At 39.3% G+C, this 23851-nt stretch overlaps 1 long non-coding RNA gene across 1 annotated transcript in view; it reads left to right on the forward strand.

Moving 5' to 3' along the window:
• The window catches only part of LOC113974583, a 36820-nt gene extending 25394 nt beyond the window's left edge, over positions 1-11426 (forward strand). Inside the window, exon 2 of the long non-coding RNA XR_003536590.1 lies at positions 10918-11426. This is a non-coding gene — a long non-coding RNA (uncharacterized LOC113974583). The remainder of the gene's footprint in view (positions 1-10917) is intronic.
• Positions 11427-23851: the final 12425 nt, after the last annotated feature.

The raw sequence follows: 23851 nt of genomic DNA on the forward strand, positions 1-23851 counted from the left end.
AAAAAGTCTTATGCTAGAGCCTGTCTCTGCCCTTATCTTCTGCTGCTGACCCTCAAGTTTCTTCCTTCCTGCTTCTTGGATGGAGCCTGGATATTCACGTTGTCTCTGACACTTCTTTGCCTCTTGCTTCCTACCACTTGTGTCTGTCATAGTCCTCAGGCAGATTGTAGAGTGGAAGTGAGGTAAAAGCAAGAAAAAAATGTGATGCATTTTTCTCTTATGCCTGCTTGCCTTGTCTTATACCTTGACCATATGATGTTACAAGTTTGATTCATAGGCAAAATGGATGCTGAGAGCAGCTTTCTGCTCCGTTCCTGTGTTAGTAACTGTGAGATTGAAGCCACTTCAATTACCAGATGGACTGGGTTTTCCAAAAGTTATAATTCTCATGAACTTCTTGAAACTTAGAGTTTATATTTATATATCCTACTCTTGGATTATAATTTTCTGTATTTATTTGTTTAAGTACAGGGTACAGGGTGTACTATTTTGATGTGCTATTTTTGATGATCACTGTATTGTTCCACTTCCTTAAAATAAATAAAATAAAAATAGACTAATACTTAGTAGCATGCTAAGTGGTGAAAGGTTGATACTAATTAAATCAGGTTGTCAAAGTGCATGTGTGAAGAATTACAGATGGTGCAGAACCTTTGTAAATGCTTCAGCTACCCTTTATATTTTCATGAAGTTGGGGCAATCTAAAGTTTTTCAGTGTGTTTAAAAAAATTAAAGCAAATCCCACTACAAAAAAGTGTTCTTTTATATTGAACCCCTTATTTGTACATGTGTAAGTTAGGCAGCAAGAGGAGAGGTGGGGAAGGAAATACAGAACTGTTGCTAAATTGGTACCTTTCAGTTCCTTTGTTCAGCATAAGATTTACTTTAACCACAGTAAAATAGATATGGTTTTTAAGGAAGCCTTCATATAAAATAGCTAAAAAAATTGTATCAGCATTTGACTAATGCTTAATTTACTACTTTTTCATGCAAAAAAAAAATTCTGCTGCTTCTTTTTTCCTTCAGACTATTTTTGTTCCAAAGTATTCGAATCTCTTCTGTTGGTGACATTGCTGTTTTTGTAAACACTGTCTATGGGCTGGCTCCAGGACTCTGTTTGTTCTGAGCAAAAGTTGGGAGACTCCCTTCCAACAGAGGAAATGGGACGATGTGTTAAGCTTTTGCTGGAGATTGTTCACATCCACAGAAGCTATATCCTCTGCAGGAAAACAGGGCTTGGATCCATGCCACAGCGTGTCCGTGATGTTAACAAGTGGGAGAAGCTGTGTGTTCATTGCCTGCTTCAGCAGTAATCTGCTAATTCAGGGAAGGGGTGAGAAAACAAAGTGAAGTTTGATAAAATTTAAATGTGACACTTAATCCTGTTAGCACAGAGAGGGAAAAGCTTTTTATGTGGAGGAGAGAGAGAGGAGCTGTTGAATTTACCTGAAATCTATGCATCGGGAAGAACCATATCAAATGGGATCTGGATCCATGCCTTGTTTCAAATACATGTCTTTGCCAAACAGAAACCTCAGCTGAGTTTCTGTAAAACTGAAGCCCTGCTTGTTCTCAACCTGCAGCAGCTGTTGTTTAATACAGATGAGCAACTTGATCTTCTTTGGTTGCTCACATACCATAGTGATGAGCCTCTCTGAAATACTAATAAAGAAGTTTTAAGTTTACTGCCTATTTAGGAGAAAAGAAAGTATGTTTAGGTGAGATTTTTTTACTGTCTTTATGGCCAAGTGGTGAAATTATTGCTGAAAAAGTTTTGGGTTTTTTTCAGTTTCAGTATTGCTGCTTCAAGTAATGACTATTGCTGCTCTCAAATTTTTATTTGGTGTTGCTGATTTGTCAGCCTGAGACTAAAATGGTTTAAGTGACTTCATAAGTTGTCAGTCAGATGTTCAGTGTGACTGCAGCATGTTGTGGTGCCAAGCACCATGGTTTCTGTGAAATCTCTGGAATAGTTCTGGATCCATATATGTAGATTAACCTATCCATGAATGGTTGGAGCGTCGGGCGAGGCAGCGCTGGTGCTGCTGGTAACCCGGTAATACCAGTTTGTTTCTTAAATCTTTTAGTGTAGGCAGTGTGAACAGGAGGACAGTGAGGAAGGCTGGGGACTTGGAAATTGCATTTCTGTTAAAACAAGGTATAAGAAAGCACAAATGAGGCTTAACAGAAACTGTAACATGGGCAGCAGAGTCTAACCTCATGTGATACTGGAGGTAGAGAAGATGTCTTACTAAGGGCAAAGATAATTGCAAGCCTTGATAGGCCTTAGCCATGACAATAGCAGCTGTTTGATTCAGCTGAAAAGGGGCGGGTAGCCCCGTGAGGATGTAAAGAGATGACTTCTTAGAGTATTCTTTCTGGCAGTAGTTTTCTGAATGTATTGTAGTCACAGCAAGATTTTTGCCTTTCCTTCACTGGAGAATGTTGTGTGAAAGCAAACCTGGAAGAGGAAGAGTCACTGGATGAGATGGAAAGATAAGGATCAGTTGAAAGGACTGTAATTTAGATTTTATGCATAAAGAATCTGCAAAACTAGGTGTTTGGCTGGGTCTGTGGAGTTGCGAGTATTAATGATGTGTTTGAGTTGGCAGGTATGTTTTTCTTGAACTGATGGAGAAACGGAAAAAGATTGCATGTGTGCCATTGGACACAGATTTGGAGTAGAGGCAGTCTTCTGGGCCATGTTCACAGTGGGGGCAGGTTTTTTTTTTTTTTAACTGCAAAGTAGACCTTCCAGAGATTGAATGGGCTCCAGAAGAGCTTTTAAGGATCTCCACTTTAAAAACAAATTTAATATCTTCTGATAGGGAAGGAAGGAGTAGCAGAATAAAAGAGCTGGTTCTGGACTGTCATAGAAAAGATGATTGACAACTAAAAACACACAGGGATGGAACAGGGCAAATATCTTTGGACTTTGGCAAGAACACTGTTAGCTAAGTTAACCTGAAGAAGATCTAGGATGAAAATAGGAAACTGAAATTTAAGGCAACTACTGTGCTTAGAGATGAAATGAAAATCCGGGTATTTAGTGAAGAATTGAGTGATCTAGGGTGAGGAAAATAGCTCAAGGATGAAAATTCCCTAATAATGCATACTTTTCCATTAAACTTATTTGTAAATCCTTGAAAAGGGGTTTTCATTAAAAGGAAATCAACCAACAAAACTATTTTAACATGTTTATAGTAACTATAAGCTGTTAGCAATAGGAAATGCTTTCTGCATTGCTTAATTCTTTTTTGTGAATTTAATAGAACTCTTAAACCAACAGCAGCAAGAAAAATTGAATATACAAGTGTTTCAAACATTCTGCCAAACCTTATTCCCATTTGACTGTATAAAAATGACAGCATTTCAGGTTGGCAAATACCGTTTATTAAAAGCATCTTTATCTAGAACCTTTTTCATTGAGGAAAAAAGATTCATCTACCATTCTCCATTTGCACAGTCATTGAATACTGCCATGTAACTGTTGAAATGCCAGCCTTTGTCAAAGTCTCACAACTGGAATGCCATTTGCTGCAGTTGATTCAGCAGCAGAGCTAAATACTTGGTGGGTGCAGGGGAAATGTTAAAGGCTAGCTGAACATAGTTCAGGTAATACAGAGAAGGATGCAAAAACCCCTTTGAAAGTCAAGGGTGAATTTTAATCTAAAGATTTTAGGAAATTAGGTTGTGCTAAATAGTAAGTAACTGTAAGCTTCTTTCTACTGAAACTTTGCTGCTGATGTGAACTCCTCAGTAACTTTTAAGTGCATCTTTGCAATTTTGCTCCTGCAGAAGCTGAAATTCTTCTTTACCTTCTTAAAACTTTGATTTTTAAGAAGCTAGATTTCCCAGGGCATAGTGTGCAAGCTGGCTGTTGAGTCATGTACTCTTGATGTAATGTTCTTGAGATTTCCTAAATAGAGAGTGACTGGAATAGTACTTGTCACCTGGACATAGCAAGTTCAGAATGAGCAAGTGGCATATGTAAAACTTAGACACTTGGGTTTGGGTTTTGCATGTTCTGAATGTGAAAAAAGTGGGGAAAAAATGAATTGCAGAAGAGCTGTTGTAGAAACAAGTGTTTACGTGTAGAGAATTTGAGGGAGAGAAGTTAACAGAGAGAAACTATGAGCCTCAAGGGCCTTTGTTACAATTAGAGCCAAGATCATGAATTAAAAATTCCAATTTAGAGAGTGCACATAAATTACCTCTTGTTTTAACCTGACAAAGACCTGCAGTTGTATGGAACAAAATAGGAATTGTGAAAGGTTTCCTGATGAAACTCAAAAGCAAGGTGAAACACGCTTGTAATTTTTATGTTTAATTAAGCACTTAGTCTGCTTTGCAACAAAACTTGCCTTCCCTCTTTAGTGATTAGATTCCTCCAAGAGAAACTTCCGATACTATGTGGCTCACCTGAATTGAAAGGAGGTTTCAGGGCTTAGTTTAGACGAAATTAGAGGCACTCTTCCTTTGGACTCAATTTGGATGCCATTTTAAGTGGTTTGGGGGTTTCCCATGAAGCAATGTACTTCAGCTTCAGTTTTTGTATTTGCTACTGCTCAACTTATAGGTAGTTTGTACTCCATATCCCCTTCCAAATTATAGGAGATAAATCTTCCAGGATTCTGTCTGTCTCTCTGCTTTTTATATCTCTTTTTATATGAATATCCCAAGTTATCCAGCTGTCTATGTTAAAAAAACATAAATGCTCAAAAAAAGCCTCCGTGTATCTGTACTTCTGTTGCCCTTCCAATTTTATTCAGCCTGAGATATGAAACCCTGCAAAGGAAATCTAAGAGTGCGGTTGGTTTAATACTGAAGCTGAAACCTCAGAGCTGTGCTAAAATGACCTTATAAAGCACAACAAAGATATTTCAGTAAGTTCTCTTCCTAGCCGTCTGCCTAAAGCGTTAATTTTCTGTTCACAGTTTTTAACTTAACACATTTCTTTTAATTATATTATTTTTAAGTTCTTTACATTGGACCTAAGAATATACCACTGAGTTGATTGCATTTGGTAAGAAAATACAAGAGATTTTTGTAAGATTGTGCAACAAGGCAGTATTAAAATTATAAACGTAATTTCTTACATTACTCTTATACCTAAGAAATGAATTGCAAATGAAGTTTTCATGATGTAAATATCCATAGGTCAATGTATATTGCTTTGCTTACCTGCATATTTCACACAAAATGGGAATCAAAATGTCGCCAACACCCATTGGTTCTACGTCAAGCAAAAATTTTAAGTTAGATTTCCTAATCACTTGACGGTTCTTTTCTGGTATTTCTACAATTTCTGGTTCTCTAAATACATGTTTTTGCTTCAAAGACAGACCTGTTGATTGTGGTAGGACAGAAAGCTCCATCTATAAACTAGCATAGTTGAAAATACTTGCTGAAACTAAATAATCTAGATTATGTTTGGGATGGGGGAGTGGTTTCTTTCCTTTTTTGATTGTTTTTCATTTGTGCACCAATGGTCTAAAGTAAGTTCTGCTCTTTATTTAAGTAGCCTGTGAAACTTCTCTAGTTAACAGTAGCTAGGTGTGTAACTGAATTCGGACACGAAGCAGCAAAAATGTTTTTATGCTGAAACTAATTTCTACCATCAAGAAATTTTAGATTTTGATATTTATTTGCATGAAGAAGTGAGATAAAGGGTGCTGTTAGAAGTTTCGAAGCAAAGTCACCTCATCTGGGGATGCTCTGGAGACACTTTGCTTTGCAACTCTTGTCAAAAATCAGAGATGGGGAGAAGGTGGAGGGAGCCTCTGCTGCAGCACAAGGACAGAGATGGTAATGCTTGTTTTGCAGAAAAGCTTTATTTAGCTTAGCAACCTGACTGCTAAATATTCCCTGACACTTTGCAGTATAATCTATGGAGACTAAAGCTATTTGGGAACAGAGGGAATGGGAATGTGTGGGACCAAGATGAATGCCATAGTTAGTCTGACAAGCATGAGGAAGGAAAGCATTGAACCTTACGTAGAGATTTAGTATCAAGTTGGTTCTTGATGTCCTGCAGCAGTAGAAATTTATGCCTATTCTTACAGCTTTGTTGCTTGTTTTTTATTTCATGTCGATAACATGCAAATGAAATATGTCAAGCCCTGGGGCTGCTTCTCTGTATGAAAGGGAGGCTTTCTATTTCATATGGCTCTTTCCATTCAGGACTGGTGGCAGGGCTGGATTTGTGTACCTGGACAGTTGTGGGAGATGTTAAATAAATACCTTTATCAGCTTTGAGTAGAGGGTCGAACTAGTAATTCTCTAGGCTGTACTGACATCTGGTGGCAGTTTATATATTTATATGGTATTTGAAATATTTTTCATTCAAAGATGTCTAGAATCTGCTTCCTTTTGTATTTTGATCTATTCCACTGTATTTTGTGGCTTCTGTGTTGTGGCTGTTCTTCTCCCACTGTGTTGCTTCTGACTCTCAGGGAAAAAAAAGTTTAAAATGGTTGAAACTAATCTCTCTTTTACACAGTTTAAACATATACTGACTTTGATTTCAGATTTTTTTCTTGTGTTTGTGTTATAGCAGTTATGTGAAAAAGGAAACTTTATTAATTTTTCTCCCCTCCCTTCAAAGAGTTTCAAGGCTCATGAAGACAATGAATGGGATAGGTTTCTTTCTTTGAAGCTGATGGCAGATGCAGCTGCTAAAGGAGAGCACCAAGATTCACCTCCATTTTTAAGTCTTCCCCATCCAACAGTGATGCTGGTGTTCCTCTTTACATTCCCAGATTCTCTTTACATTCCATTGTTTCCACAATGGAACACAGAATATTGAGGATGGGAAAAAACAGAATTCATCATCCTGGGCTTGAAGTAATCTTAGAACCATGCTAGGTTTTTTTGGAGAAAGTTGGACCAGAAGTTGTTCACTGAAGCTGTATGCTCTTCCAGGAGCAGGCAGGTGAGAAGGTAAACTTGGCAATTTTGAGGGAAAGGCTGCTTTATGTACAAGGAGGGCAGCAGAAGTGGGAGATTTTTAGTCTTCACGGCTACCACACAATGAAGACACCTGAAGGGGGATCTAGCTAAGCTTGAAGGATGCCTGCCACTTTGCCTGCTCCTTCCCAAGTCCAAATCTCAATTCTTACTTCAAACTGACCTGGCTGTTGTACTGTAGAAGTTACTGTCTGCTTCTAGAGGAGTGGCTGTTCAGTGCAAGACTTAATTTGGGAATATCTCCAAATGTTAAGATCACACAGTCTTTACTCCAGGACTCCACCAGGCAAGGAAGGAAGAGTTTTAAATACATTGCAGTCTTCACTGGGCCTGCTGCTTTTTAAGCTGTTTGTATTCAGAAGGGGCATTCAGCACAAGTATTTGGCCCCTCAAATAAGTCACTGCAGGTAGATGAGGTAGTCTCTTCGTAGGTAGATTAGCCTTCCCTGTGTGCATTATAGATTTTGAAGAAGCTTTTGGAGACTGTTTTGAACTTTTGTAAAAGGCAGTGTAAGAGGGCTTAGTATAAAAATAGTGCCTCATTAGTTTTGCTAATGGCATAATATCCCTAATGTTCAGTGATACTCTCTGTCATTTTAATGGTGTGTCTGTTGCAGAGGTAGCAGAAAGATTAGCTGTTTCAGTGGGCCACAAGTCACAGAAAGTAGCATAATGTCAGCTCATCTGACAAGGCTGTAAAGGTGTTAGACCTCACAACATATATATAATTTTCTCCCTGTTTACAAAGAGGGTTATTTTTCTTTTTTTTTTTTTTTGGTCATTTGCTGTTGAGTGATATAATTGAGTGGTTCAGACTATAACAAATATTCTGTAAAGTGAGCAGTGAGTAATTTGCTTACATTGGCACCCAACTTCTTGTCATTACAAGAAATTAAATATCTAACTTGATAAAAAGGGAAGAGACAGGTTTTCTATTCAGTCCCTCTCTTTTGTGCCCCCTTGTGAAATGAAAGTGAATGAAGGAATGCAATCTCTTTATAGTGTGGCATTTATTGGGCAATTCACAATCCCTTCTTTCTAGGTGATGGCAGGGCAGTGCTTCAGTTGGGTTTTGGGGTTGTAGGTTTTGTTGTTGCACTACATTCTTTTAGCAGTTGCTTCTTTCATAACTCTGTGTACTATATTTTACAGTCATGTCCCTCGAGTGTAGGACAGTGAAGCCAAGGGAGGGAGAGCAGGTTCTAAGATGGGGTAGATATCTGTATCACTAACACCTTGCCTCTTGGAAGTCTGGGGGAGGAGGTTTTTTTGCAGCAGTAGTTCATCCTTACTATTCTGGTAGCTTTGCTGAGACCATGATCACCTGTGTGGCTATCTGTGCAGGTAGTGCCTGCCCTTAGATCCTTCAGCTGCAGGATTTTAGCCTAGCTTTGTGCAGGACTTGCTGGCAAATCAAAAGCTTTATTTTTTCTCAGACACCTGTAGAAGTACGTGCTTTGCAATGAAAGCTGAGGCAGGAGGGTTGCTGCTGTCTGGGTACCTAGACGCAGATGAGGAACTGTGCCTAGCAAGTGGTAGGCATCTATTTTGGCAAAGGAGTGTGACGTATGTAACTTCTTACCCCTCCCCAAGTACGTCACCTTAGACGCATCTTTGACTTCATCAATACTAGTAAAAAGAAAGTAGTCAGCTCAAACGATTTGAAAGTCAAAGGGAGTCAGTAGAGAAGCAGTAGAAACACAATGAACCTGTGCTTGAAGTCATCATTTAATTGCTGTCATGTTCTCCTGTTGCTTGTTTTGACTGTAGGCCCTTCAGAATAGGAATTAGTATGTTGAGTATAAATGAAATTCTTGCCAGAAGATTTCCTTAAATTGTTTGAAGTTATGACTGACTGGTGCACCTTTCAGAAGCACATCTGCAATATGTATGTAAAACTGACTTTTAAAGTCCCATGTCATTTGTGTCATTCAGATAAATGCTGGAGCTGAAGAATATATAATAAGTTGCAAAAGTGTTTGGGATTCTATGATTCTGTGAGACCATAATATATTGCTTAGTTTTTATTCTGATTTTTTTTGTTTTGAATTTCCAGATTGTTTTTCTTTCATGTATTTATTTCCCTGTCACTGCATCATTTGCCTTGACAACTCTTCTTCCTTTGTGTGCTGACAGTATGTTGCCTGTTACTGCACTGGCTCTCATAAGTTTTCTTGCATATGAAGCCAACAGCTCCAATAGTTCATAGGCTTATTTTGAAAGCAGCATTTTTTCCTGCTATAGAAAAAAACCCAAAGCAGACAGTTTGCGTTTTTTTCTTGCTACTTACTTTTTGGCAAATATACCCATGCTTTCTGAATTTGCATATTTGGGTGGGTTTTTTTCTTTTTCGGACATACTGGAGAGGGGTAATTTTTTTGTTTCCATTATTTTCTATTTATTAAACTTGGAAAAATGGTTTCAGTGTTAGAGTCTATCATAGGTTTATATTTTCCAAGTCAGCTGTCTGATTTTAAGCCCTGAAATTTGAATTGTACAGGAAAAGTAATAGTAAATAGCGATTCTAACCAACAGTAATAAAAGATGCACATCAAGATGATATCATGATTGATCATGTAATATAAAAACATTCATCATAGCCATAAGAGGATCAAAATAGGATCTGTTAGCAATAGAAATATCAGATGCCTGTCAGCTAAAGATTGAGAGTGCTGTGGTAAATTCAGTCAGGGACTACCACAGTATTTCGACTTTCTTTTGTAAAGTGCTGGTGCCTTCTGCAAATCATACTTAAACTGGAAAGCCTTGAATGAGCAATGTAAGGTGTCTAGCTGCAGTTCATGTGGGATTTCAAAACTGGCCCTGCCTCCACCAGGCCTGGAACTAGATGACTTCCTGAGATGTGTTCACAAGTGGGTTATTCTGAGATTTACTCCTTTTTTTTTTTCTGAAAGAGCAGCTCCATGATTTTCTTTCTGCACTTTATGCTTTTGTTTCTACAGCTAGATTCATTGTTGAGCCAACACCAGGCTCTTCCGTTTCTTGCAGTTACCTGGCACTCTGACTGGTGTGGCTGCTTTATTAAAGACTGGGATTTTCCTCTTCTGTTGTATGCCTTAGAGAGATCCAACCCATGGACCCCATCAACATGAAATATTGGTGGAGTGTTTTAGGAGAAATGGATCTTCTTCGTACAGAAATAGCATAGGTCGTTTAACTGCTGACCAGAGAGATGATTTATTGAGGACAGACAGCTTGAGAAAGGAGACTTTTGATTCTTTCAATTTTTGCCACCTTTGCCCTTGAAGTCCATATTATTTTATAGTAGACTAGAAGGTGAACATGATCTCTACCTTCAGATTTATTTCAACTTTTCAGGCTCCTGCAGATCTCTAGGCCTTCTTATGCATGGTCAAGTGGGGTGTGCAGTTACATAGTCCCCTCTTTCCTGTTGGGTATTTTGGTGTTTTTTTTTGGTTGGTTGGTTGGGTTTTTTTGTTTGTTTGTTTTTGGGGTTTTTGGTTTTTTGTTGTTTGGTTTTTTTAATTGTTTTTTTTATTACTTTTTTATTTTGTTTGGGGTTTTTTCCCTTAGAGGTGATGCATTTAAGGAAACCGAATACTTAATCATCTTCTGAGAGGAAAATACATCTCAAACCTACCTAAACTGCTGTTAACAGTCATATGTTGTTATTTAATCAAACTCTTCAATTTAACAAGCCATGTCTTTAAACGTATTTTTTTCCTCATAGTATTCAAAAGTGTCCCAGAACCATCATTCTTCTGATAATTAAAAGTACACTAGATATTGTAGGCGCTACTATGAGCCAGCACTCTAGATACTGCTTTTAAATTGTCTTAAAAACTTCAAGTCCTTTGAAAATTAAATGATGGCTTTTACTTGTGGAATGCAAAGACCATTTTTCTGCTTGTTTGTTAGATTTTCTGTGTGCACCCATTAAAATGGTGAATTCTCTGTTTTCTGCAGGCACAACTTCAAGACATTCAGGAATACTTTGGAGTGAACTGGCAGTAAGCCTTGCAATACAATGGTGGCAGTAACACTGGCTGTCCTCTGGAGATGCTGAAGCTCAGCTTTATTTTGAACTTCTTTCTTAGACCTTCCAACTTTTCCACAAAGGATTTAACATTGATTTGGATTCATATGGTATACAATAGTCACGGATATGGATTTTTTCTTCCCGTCACTTGACATCTGCATGTTTCCAGCAGTCAGTGAAGGAGTCAATATGAGGTCTGCTGACATTTGGTCTGTTTTCCAGAGCTCTGAGTGACAGGTATTGTAAACATCCTACACTCTCAGCTGTGGAAACTAAGAAAGCTGGGAGAAGGCTGTTTACTCTTCCTGCCTTGGAAATCGTCCAGAGAGCAAGGATGGAATATTGTGAGCTCTGTGTTGATTGTATTTCTGACAACCTGTATTTCATACTTTACATTATGGTGTCAGTAAATGAATTATGGCATTATGTCATGTCATCAGTGTCTTGTGTTCTGACCAGAAGGGCCTTATGATGTGCTTTGGCTGCTCTGCTGGCTTGAGAGAAGCTTAAATAGTAGCCATAATGCATTACAGTACTTTCATTCTTAAGCGGTGATTAAAACAGACCTGTAACACTGTTTATCTATAGGTGGTGGTACATAAAAGTCACAGTGTGGACATCCTCAGGTTTACACATCAGTAGTGTATTTAATCAAAATCATCCTTAAAAGGTTGGTTCTTGTTTCTAAAATTTACTCAATTCTCGTTTTCTACCCACAAGAGCTAGAAACAGAGGTTAGAAGGCAAAACAGTTCTAAGGGGCTTCAAATGTCAGTTTCTTTTCAAAGAAATTCAGATGTCAACATTAAATTAACTTAATTAAAGATACAAAGGTATTTACCTTATGTTTTCCACTTGCTGTTCCCTTCCTCTTGGTCCCCAGACTGTATGATTCTTTGTACTTTGTCCTGGCATCTTCCTCTTCCTTGTGTTTTTTTCATTCTATTTGCTGTTAGCCAAATAGAACTTCCCAGTTTAAATATAGAATAAGCTGGAAAAAATTTTCCTTTTAAATCTAATACCTGCTGGCATGGTCTAAATATTCATAAAGTGAGTTTTGCAGCTTTTCTTAAGCAGTGACTTTGGCAGAAAAATATTGTTCTTCTCTTTTATCTTTTTTCTCATTTATTGGGGGGACCACACCTTTTGGGCTCTTTAAAAAAATTTTTATAATACAGTTGAATTCAAAGATCACTTTCTGTTCTTTTGCAATAGCATTCTTATGTCTTCAGATCCTGCTGCTTCAGCTTTTTAGAAAAGGTTTTTAAATATAAAATCTTCTAAATAAGGGCTCTTACAAGAGTTTAAGAAAGGTTTGGAAAGGGATGGTAATGGAAAGACAACAGGAGAATGGTAAAAGATCATGTAAGGATTTGAAGTAGTACTTATACAAAATGGACAAAAAAAATTCAAAAGAATGCAAACTGTTATACAGAACTAAAAAAAAGGCAGTTATTTGAAGCAATAATTATTTTTCAGTCTCTGGCTTGCCTTCCTTTTGGAAGAGGGAATTGGAGGGGAAGCCAGAGTCACAGGGCCTGTTGGAGCGCTGTAGCCAAGGACTAAGCTGATGAGTAAAAGAAGGTCAGGGTCTGGCTATGTAGTAACAAACACCAGCTTTTCAGGTTTGTGGGGGTTTAAGTCATGATTTCTATAGCAATTTCTAGGAAAAGCAAAATTAGCATCTTAAAATGATCATTTTTAAGGAGATATTAGCTGTTCAGACTAGTCAAACGATAGAGGGTAGCATTTCCTAATGTACATGGTTCCCCTGGCAGAGAGATATTTCTGAGGGTGATGGAGCACAGTTACGTCCTCCACTGCATGACAGTACTGGTTGTAGACTATGCTGTCGAGGAAAGACAGCCTCCTGAAAGAGAACTTTCTGAGTTTCTGAAACGTGGTTTTGTATATTATTTTTATTTAGATTTGCTTTGGGTTTGGAATCATTATTTTGTGTAAACTGAAGAAACCGCTCTATACTTAGCACTACTTCTGCATTTAATAGTGAAATTCCATCTTCAGTTTCATCAGTGTAAGTCGGGACTGTTGGAGTTTTTCTTGTACATTCTTTCTTGGCCACACTTTCCTGCCCTCGTGCTGACAGTTTGTTTAAACTGCAGGCTAATTCAGTGGCGTGACCCCACTGAAAACTAATAAGCAAAACAGCTTTTATGTGGATCAGCTGACTAATGGCTTATTCCACCACTGTGCTGTGGTCTGAAATGCTACTGAAAATGCTAGTTCCTTCAAATATTCCTTCCTCCTGAAGAGGAAAAACAGAGTTTATTTTAAATAGATTATGTAATCCTAAAACAATAAAATGGTGAAATTACAGGATTTTTAATATTTTTCTATTTTATTTGATATTAAGTTATTCTTTGATGCTCTCCAAACACAATTGCAAGCATGGAGCTAAAATAAATTCAGATAAAATTGTTTTAATTAAAATGTTTCATTTCTTGAACACCATTTATGCTTCTCTTCAAAAGATTTGTTTGTAAAGTCTAATAACTAAATTGTTTTGGTAATAGGGAGCAACTGGTTACTTTGCTATGTTCAGACCTTTAATTTAAAGGTTCCTCTGATGTATTTGCACCATACTAAGCACTGTATAAATTGCATTATTTCTAGATCACAGGTTTTTTTCCCCCAGGTATCACTTGCCAAGCCAGAGGCAAACATTATGAACTTTTCTTTGGTTAAACTCAGACTTCAAAGAGTTTAAGATTCTTCCCAGTCTATCAATTAAATAGAGAGCTTTTCCATTGTGAAAAAAACAGAATGGGGCTGTTTCAAAAGCCTGTTGCCAGTAATGAGCTTTGGATTGGGTCCATGGACAGGTAATCTGGATAGCTACCACAGCAAGTCATCTGTGGGAAATAGCTGATTGTAGGCATGTTCTTTTTTTTTTTCTTGAAGGGTGATCCTGCCAAGATGCAAGAATGACTTGTTCCAAGTGATTCTTGGCACTACCCACAACAATATTATTCTTGCATGTTAAGCTCAACATGATACAGTAATTGTGTTTCTGTTATTTTTTGTTATGAGGAAGAAGAGGATAGTTCTTATGTTTCCTTATATCTAAACTTGAATTTAGGTATTGTGGTTTTCTTCCTCTAAACTCTTAACAGAGAGATGAAGTAGATTTTTTCCCCTTCTTTGTTTTTTGTTTGTTTTGTTTTTTTTTTTTAGCTATATTTTTGATTATGTGGTCCCTCAAGGTAATTGCTGAACATCCAGTTTTGCTAATAGAGGGAGCAACTGTGGGAAGAAAGAATGCATGGGAGTACTTGGGCAGAGCTGTTACTTGTATGGAGATTGCAACCTTGAGGTTTACAAGTGAAATATTAGAAAAACGTATTAAAAGTTTCAAAGAGCTGCTGGTGAGGGAAAGGAGGGGTAAAGGGGGACGAGAGGTCACTGACTTGTCATCCAAAGAATGAAAAGTAATATACTGTTGATTTTAAGTGTAAACACTTCCTTGATGATGCAATGAAAGAGAGCAGCAATTTTCCTTAATACTCATACAAAAGTCAAGTAATGTTTTATGCAGTAAATCTCACTGTCACTGATTCTAATTTAGTACAGGAGAATTCAAAAGTCTTTGACAAGCTATTCTACTTTGAAGACCTATACCTAAATTGAAAAAGGAAATAACAGTTTGCTTTGAATGAAAAAGGAGAAGAAAACCATATCATGTGGACTTCAGTCATAATTCCCCTGAAATGAGAGAGGGAGTTCTAGATTTGAATTTTCTCTGTGCTGTGATTGAGATAAAAACATGTAAAAGCAACTGTCCTGCAAAATGCAAACAGGTGTGAAACATCTGCAGTATAAATATTCATTCATATGCAAACAAACATTTTTTACAGTTTAAAAATACATGAACTTAAATCTGAGCAAATACTTTGATTCAGGTTTTATTCAAAATTAGGTTCTGTTTTTAAAAAAAATTTTAATATAAACTGATTCTTTTAAAAAAGGTGTTTAATTAAACAGAATGCAAACACTGAAGCTAGTGTTACTCTTATGTGAAGTTTTCGCTTCTCATCAGCTCTGGGCTCCATCCAAGACCTACTTAACTACAGTTAAGCTTTTGTTTCCTTGGTTTTGACCTTTGTTTTTAAGAATGTTAGCAAGAATTAAATGGAAGTAGGCTTTCGTAGCAAACACTTCATATAATAAGCAAACTTCTACTAAACAGTGCAGACTACAACTGCAAAGCTGAGGGCTTGCATATTTTAAATAGTGTAATATGATAGCTAAATTACACCTTATTTAAGTCTTCAAAGGAGAAAGTAGAGTGAGGCTGTGTTGTGTAAGCCTTATGTTTGCAATGCTGTTCAGTTTTGTTCCTGCAGTTAATAGGGAATTTTTGGTTGCTGGCTTGGTGCTGTTATTAAACTGTTAAAATAATCCTGCAGAGAGCTGGGCTCTAATCCTGGCTTGTTGTTCATCAGACTCATTGCAATGAAGCGTATTTCCCAAAATCATACCATCACAGGCTGGTTTATCTCATTGTGTTCCAGCCTTTCACTGTGATTTAGATTACACTGCTCGCTTGTATTGCTGGGGAGCAAAAAGGATGTGCAGAGTTATCGTAAAGGCTTCTGAGAGCTCCTTGTGCTTCTGTTGTGATGCCATCCTCCCATGGATGCCAAGTCAGCATACAGAACTTCTGCTAGTGGTCTTAAGTATGTGCTTGCAGGGCAGCCCACAGTTTGTACAGCTGTACCCAGGCTGCTGAGTTATTGAGAGCTGCCCAGCTATAGCAGCGTGAAAATCAGCTCCAAGCCATCCTCATTCTGCTTTGAGACCCTGGGTATATTCTTAAGCTATAGGAGGGTTCAGCTCACCTTTTTTCATTATTTAGTTCAGGAGAAGTACACTGAGCATTGTCACCAACCAGGGATTTCTGGGCTCTCCATCATTTGAAGGCTGCACTTCTCTGGTTGTTTCTGTATAGCCTAAAGCATCTGCTGGCTCAGGTGTTCTGAAAATAGTGCTGCTAAAATAACTCAGCTCTGATGGGCAAGGAATAGGTTGATGTTGACAAATGAAATAATTTCAGGATCTGTGAAAGTCATGTTCTGTTTCTTGGCTAGAAATAGATGGCTCTGTATAGCTATGAACTTTGTAAGTAGTTGAACTTTGTGCAAATTGCCTAACTTGCAAATAGTTGTTGAAGGATGTTGGGATGCCACTAGATTGTGCTTAGTTCACAAAGTACAGATGAAATATGCATGGTGGTAGATTTTTTTTTTTCTTGCCAGTGACCATACTCACTGCATAGATATTAATGGAGTTGCTAATTAAAATCTTGAAGCTTGACTATGTGCAGTTTAATTTGAGGTATTAAAAGACGTGGAGATGTGGCACTTAGAGACATGGTTTAGTGGTGGACTTGGCAGCATTATGTTTATGGTTGGACTTGATGATCTTAAAGTTCCTTTCCAACCTGAATAATTCAATGATCCTCTGATTCTAATTGATGAAAAGCTACAATATGCTTTGTGCTGCCTGCACGGAACAGCAGATCACATCTAAATTGAAATAGATCATGTTTTATTGCCTTGGGGTAATTGTGCATAGCGTACAGCTTTTGAAATTATAAATGACAAAACCAGTAGTCTCTGTTGCCACTCAGAGTAGGTGTGTGTCACAGCATATAGAGTTGCAAAAACAGGAATGACCAAACTTGTCTGTTCTTCACTGAAGTTGTGACACTCATTAAAAGTCCCACAGCTACTCGTGTTCATGGCTAGAAGTCTGTGTCAGTCTGGGGACCCTGACCCTTCTAATGATGATTGCAGTGCCTCCCCTCTGACCCCAGGAAAGGGCTCTCCAGAAGATATTTATTACCTACTTTCCCTGTTGAAAGTGAGAAATATCATGTGCTTTTTGTGATCAGCCTTGCTGAAGTTTGCATGCTCTAAAATTCCCAGCAGGTAACTAGACTGAGGGGAGCTTAGTGATTCTGTATCTTGGGAGACAAGCTCAATGGCTAACCAAGATCTATTTTTTTGATACTTCCATTGGCAAACTTCATTCTGACAGTGTGTTTTCAGCTATACTTAAATGTTTTTCTCTCCTGCAGAGATGGGAGAATCTGTTAGCCCAACTGCTCTGCAGTGAGACCTTCCTGTCCTTGAGTTTGGAGGTCTGGTTAGAGCTATGTGAACTTGCCATATCCTATGGCTTGGTTAGGATAGGAGAGGAGGAGGACTGAAACTCGGAGGACAAAAGAAGTTTGGTGGAAAATATCTGGTAAGATTTTTCTATGAACTGCTGAGCTTCTCTAAGTAGGGAAGAAAAAAGATCAAAAATGAAGACTATTAAAGACAAATTGATGTCTGAATTGTCAGTACAGGAAACTTTAGAGGCAAACTGAATGGAAAGTTTTCCCCCGAAGTCTCCAAGGAACTTCTAAAGACAAATCTAAATGGACAATAGCATGGATTTATGTCTTTGTCTACAGGAACAGAATAATTATTGGCAGCCAGAAAAGAAACTCCGGGTTCTTGGCCGAAAAAGAAAGAGGTCTGGCTCAGAGAATAGAACTGAGTTGTTTTAAGGTCTTTCCGGGGCAAGTGTAAGGTTTTTGTATGTACAGTAGGGCAAATTTGTGAAAATGCAGAGGTGGGAGATTAAAAACGTTGCTTAGTACTTGAAAATATGTATACCTGGATTTGGTTTGTTTGAGTATTTCTGCAGGCTCAAATGATGTCTGAATATACGCCAAATACATTTTTTACAGCAAGCAAGGTAACTACCTATAAAGGAATATAGAACTTCCCACTTCAGATTGTAGTCTGCAACTTAATTTTAAAAACAAGACTTATTTTGAGTATTTTAACAAAAATGCCATTTCTGTTTTGCATCTTAATCTGAAATGAGAGGAAAGGTAGTTGATGCTGTCATCATCTCCCAGTTTGTGCAATCTGAAAAATATATGTGGATTTCAGGTGCATAAAAGTTCACAGTGATTTCTTGATTGCTATGGGGAGTGGTTTTGGTTTTTTGGGTGGGTTTTTTTGTGTTTTGGTTGTGTTTTTTATTTTTCTTTTTGAGTAGATAATGCTGTTCTTTTGATATATTTGATGTTGCTGAAATCATCTAAGGCAGTATTAGGCTGGTTTTACTCCCTTCCTTTCCTCTCTATCTAGTCTTTATTTGTGTCTAGTGAAGCAGAGGAAGTAAGGATTTTGCTTCAGTCCATCTGAGTCAAGATTCCTGTGCTGTGCAAAGATTTTTGGTGAGGCCTTTGCAGGCTTTTGTGGCTGGTACTAAACCAGCAATTAGTTCTGCAGGATGTGAGAGTAAGTCACAGACTGCATGCTCTGAGGCTTGTGCAGAGTGAGATCCTGGCAGGGCAGTGGCAGTAGACTGGGCTCTGCTTCCTCAAAGCCTTCCCCTTCAAGCTCCTTTGCTGAACTTTAAACAAACTTCACAGGTCTATTCAGTTTAATTTCTCTTCAGATTGACCAGAAAGATGGACAGATGCATATGGCTGTCACCAGTAAGGCTAGTTCACATGGCATAGCAATCTAAGCTGTTTTTTAATGTCTGCTCTTCTGAAGAGAATTGGAACTGAGACATCAAAAGGTAAGCAGGGGAGAGAGCTTCACTTTTTCAAGAAAGAACATTGCCTTTTTTGTTACCTTGCTCTGGGGACTTGCCTGTATGTGGACTTATTCTGAACAACTTTCCCCAACATTTCTGTGAATAGAACAGATATAATAAAAATAATTTCATTTTAAAATCATTCATTGCATCTGAAATGTGTACTCTGCTTTAGTAGTAATAGACAGCTTTTAGGCTGAGAAAAGTTCTTGACAATTTTTTGAAAACAAAATCTTTTTGTGGAAATATTTTCTACTTCGAATGAATTTTTGAGAAATGTACTTCAGACTCTGGTTTCTGTGTGAACAGCAAGGGCAGACCTGTAGCATAGGCACTGGGACCCAACTGGCATCACAGAGTCACAGAATATGCTGAGTTGGAAGGAATCCACAAGGATCAGCGAAGTCCCACTCCTGGCCTTGCACAGGACACCCCAAGGATCACACTATGTGCCCAAGACTGTTGCTCAAACACTTCTTGAACTCTGTCAGGCTTGGTGCTGTGACCACTTCCCTGGGGAGCCTGTTCCAGTGCCCAACCACCCTCTGGGCAAAGAACCTGTTTCTAGTGTCTAACCTAAACCCCTGACACAACTTCAGGCCATTTCCTCAGGCCCTGTCACTGGTCACCACAGAGAAGTGTTCAGTGCCTGCCCCTCCTCTTCCCCTCATGAGGAAGTTGTAGACTGCAATGAAGTCTCCCCTCAGAATCCTCCAGGCTGATCAGACCAAGTGACCTCAGCCGCTCCTCATACGGCTTCCCCTCAAGGCCCTTCACCATCTTCATTGCCCTCCTTTGGACACTCTCTAAGAGCTTAATATCTTTCTTACATTGTGGTGCCCAAAACTGCACTCAATGTTCAAGGTGAGGCCACCCCAGTGCAGAGAAGAGCGGGACAATCCCCTCCCTCAACTGGCTGGTGATGCTTTGCCTGATGCCCCCCAGGACACGGTTGGCCCTCCTGGCTGCCAGGGCACTGCTGGCTCATATTCAACTTGCCATCGACCAGGGCTCCCAGTTCCCTTTCCATGGCACTGCTTTCCAGCATCTCATTCCCAGTCTGTACGTACATCCAGGGTTGCCCCATCCCAGGTGCAGAATCCAACACTTTCCCTTGTTGAAGTTCCTATATTGGGTGATTGCCCAGTCCTCTAATTTGTCCAAGTCTCTCTTCAGGGCCTTCTTGCCTTTCAGGGAGTCAACAGCCCCTCTGAGTTTAGTATAGTCTGCACACCTCTTAGTTCACAAATGAAAGCAAATCTTGAAATTAAATATAGTTGTTGTATACTGTGAGGACCTTGACATTCAGCCTTTTCGAGAGTATATTTTTCAAATTAAATCAACCTAATTTCTCATTTCTTTAAATAGAAAAACATCCACTTACATTTGGGATACAATTTTCATATGGGGAAAGGAGTCTGAGGAAAAAGAATCGATCAAGGTCTGATCATGCACAAAGTAGAGAAGCATTTTTCAAAGGGCCAAAAGGTATAACTTAATCCTTGCTGATGCTGACAGTCCTGTAGTGATCAACATTCAACAGACAGGGCTATCATCATGGCTGGGCTTCGCGAACGAAGATTTGGGAAGGGCTCTACCCACTTTTCTTGCAAGCGCGTTGGTGGCTAAAAAGGCGAGAAAGGCAAGTCCGGTTGCAAAAGACACAGCAGAAAGACTCCTTAGAGGGTATATTCTGCAAGGCTCGATTCTTTCTGCGTTGTCTTTTCTCCTCAAGGGTGATCCTGCGTGCTTTCTCAAAAGCATCAGCAGCGTTATAAATGGTGTGTCTCCAGGCCTCCCGATTAGAGGCCAGAGTGGACCAGTTATGGTGATCAATATGCCCGAGGCTGAGTTGTTGCTTCAGGGAGTCCTTGTATCTTTTCTTCGGCGCTCCTCTCTTGCGGCAGCCGGAGGCAAGTTCACCATAGAGCAGGATCTTAGGGAGGCGGTGGTCCTTCATCCTGGAGATGTGCCCTGCCCAACGCAGCTGCGTTCTCAGTAACATGGCCTCAATACTTGTAATTGCTGCCTGTTCAAGAACAGATGTATTGGTCACATAGTCTGACCAGTGGATGTTAAGGATTGTACGGAGGCAGCGTTGATGGAAGCGTTCTAGGAGACGCAGGTGGTGGCGGTAGATGACCCATGATTCGGAACCATATAAAAGAGTAGACAGCACTATGGCTCTGTAAACACTGATCTTGGTGCTTTTCTTCAAGTGTTTATTACGCCATACTCGTTTATGGAGTTTTCCAAAAGCACTATATGCCTTCGCTAACCTATTGAACTATACTCTTCTGATATTGTGCCTTTAAATGTTTCCTCCTCTGGAGCAGCATTTTGGAGGTAGCTCTGTGTGTCTATAAGGTTCATCCACTGCTGTGGTGTAGAATGTGAGCTGGCTGTGCCCCTGCTGGTCCCTGGGGTGGCTGGTGTGAGGGACCTGAGGCAAAGCTTTGAGAACGGAGCAGCAAATAAGTTTAATAACATGGATTTATGTTTCAGGATTTTTTTTTGTCACTGGAGGCTGCAGGACTGACAGAGGTGGGGGCTGTCTCTGCTGCCTCTGGAATGTTAAAAAATAATAATAATAAACCAGTCTTCAGCACTGATGTTGCTTTGGTATGATGCAAATTTGCTCTTTTTCTTCAGCACTCTGTTCTCCATTCAGCTAAAATCCCAGCCGACAAAATTAAAAGAAATAAAATTATTTCCTCAGTTGTCCATGAGGTCTGTTGTCTGGACAGACAGTGGTACAAGGCCATGGGGCTAGCTGGCCTCCCCAGCTACCACGCAACCTTGCTCTGCCAAGGGACTCATCCTCCAGCTTGAATACATCGGGTAACTGCCTTACACTGCTGTGAGGAGAAACTGTGAATAATTGGAAGTAATGATCTAGTAATAAAAGTCAGGTTTTAATGAGTGAGGACATAGCCTAGCTTAATAACTCCTGTTTTCTGTTTCAGGTTAGGAAAAGTGATTCCCTGCTTCGCTTCAAGGTGAATGCTGTACTCTGCTTTATCTCCTTGCTTGTTTAGTATTTAGACAATAGATAGTTAAGGAAGTCTGAAATATTTTTTTGCAGCTAGCTATCCATGAATTTTAGCAGATTTGGCCTGTTTTTGAAGAGTTTTGATGCAGAGATGTTTACAACAGCTTCCAGAAAGGACAGGACTTGCCTTTGTGAAATTCTTCTCCATGTGTCAGCATCTGTGTATCTTGGCCTTGCTGCTATTTGGTCTGTAGGTGTCAGAAACTATTTTTTTTGCCTGTCACATCCGTGTTTCTGGAGGTAGGGAGAGGGAAGACCTCCAAACCTAGCGGAAGCACAGAACTCTTTAGATGAAGCTCCAGCTCCAAGCTGCACAGCTGGGGAGACCAGTGGTGGTCACATCTTACATGTTGTTTGCTTTTTTCAATTTATTTTTGTCACCCCACGGGTACTACCTTCTCTGTCCTGCTATATTCTGGAAGAAATCTTTGAGGAAAGACAGCAAAGGACAAACTGATAGCATTATGCCGTCTGAGATGGCTTTTTAAGGATGGTATGAGACTCCAAATCATTCCTTTGATGCAAGAAAGATAAATGTTTTATTTTGAAGAAAGGTGGTGGATAACTCTAAACTCTGGGGCTTTCCCATTTTCGTTTATTTCCCATTTTCGTTTTTCATTGGGCAATAAAGACAGAATGCTGGGGACCTATGGGTGGCTTAACTTTTTACAGTTCTTACAAGAAAAGATCAGAAACGGGCAAGGCTTATTAAATTTGTGTTACAAGAAAGCACCGTGTGCTGGCTTGTCTGTCACTGCAGTCACTATTTCATCCATCTGCCCAGGTTTTCTCTCTGTATCTGAGTTAAACAATGTGATTGTGTTGATTTCTTCCTGCAATGTGGGGAGTTTCACTGGACAGATACTAGACCATTCAAGGTCTGATCATCTTTGTCACATGAATAGGGGAGAGAAATGCCATTCTGAGTGTGTGCCTCAAGTCTGCTGACTCACAGCTGTGACAGGCAGTGGGAAAGCACACTTGACTCAGGCTTAGCACCCTGGTCTTACAGCACAAGTACTGATTTATTTATTTTTTAATTGTAACTCATGATTGTGCAACGGTGGTTTTTTGTTTGGTTGTTGTTTTTTTTTTTAATTCCTCTTTCAGGGGCTCCAAGCTTCTGCTAAGGATAAACAATCAAATATTCTGGTGAGTGCTGCACTTTAGGCCTTCACACCTGAGTATGGACTTATTAGGGGAGTGACCAGCTCTGCTTGAGCTGTGAGCGTGAGACACTTTTAAGTAAAGGGGGGTGGTTAGAAATCAGAAGATTAGCCTTGTGCTATGTTAAGGCAACTGTAGGACCAATAAAATCAGCATTCACAACTCAAGAAAATCTGGAATTTCAAAATGCTTGCTGTATCAACCCAGGCATGACTTGGCAGTAATTGCTGTAGGATATCTAAATTAAGGAGTGAGGCTTCTGTGGCGGCAACTGTTAGGAAAGACTGCAGCGCACATCAGCTCTTCCAGGACCCCAATGCACTTTTACGTTTAAGGGGGAGTTGTTGGCATTCAGATCCTCACATACAAGTTGCTGAGATTCTAAATCAGCAAAACACTTTTAAGCATATCCTTAAGCACTTTGTTGTTGATGAAGGGGAGATATAAGTTCTCAATTATCTGTGCTGAATCAGGGTGCTGGGAGGCTTCTTGAGTGTCTTTTAAAACACTTAAAACGCTAGCTGTGCCCTGGAATGCAGGGTCTGAGAAGCTGCTGCCCTACCCTCTCTCTAGCTGCATTTGTTCTCTGTGAGTATGCTCACTAACCTTCAAGTAACTGGTGCCTTACATCTGACTCTGGGAGAATTTTGCCTATCCCAAGTGCTTATCAGTTTAGAAGAACAGGCATAATGCTGTATTCAATTTTAACTGGAGCACTTTTGATAACTGTCCATCTTATTCAAATTCTGCTGAGTGTAGGATTATTAAATAATGTGAAAGATAAATGGAGGATGAAGCCTGGAGGGGAACTGACTGTGTCTTTTATATGTTTGCATCTGTATCATAACCAGGTATTGGTAGATACTTCAGCTCTATCAGCTCAGCTAGCATGTTGGAGTTCGCCACAGGAGCAGAAAAAGGGAGAAAAGCCCCCCACACCCCCTCCCCAAAGCAGCAGGCAATTGCAGCTGTTCTCAAGGAGAAGGTTTGTGTCAGCAGATCTTACACAGCTATGCT

This window comes from Neopelma chrysocephalum, unplaced genomic scaffold (assembly GCF_003984885.1).
Source record: "Neopelma chrysocephalum unplaced genomic scaffold, ASM398488v2 Primary Assembly neopelma1_23b, whole genome shotgun sequence".
Classification (NCBI taxonomy): domain Eukaryota; kingdom Metazoa; phylum Chordata; class Aves; order Passeriformes; family Pipridae; genus Neopelma; species Neopelma chrysocephalum.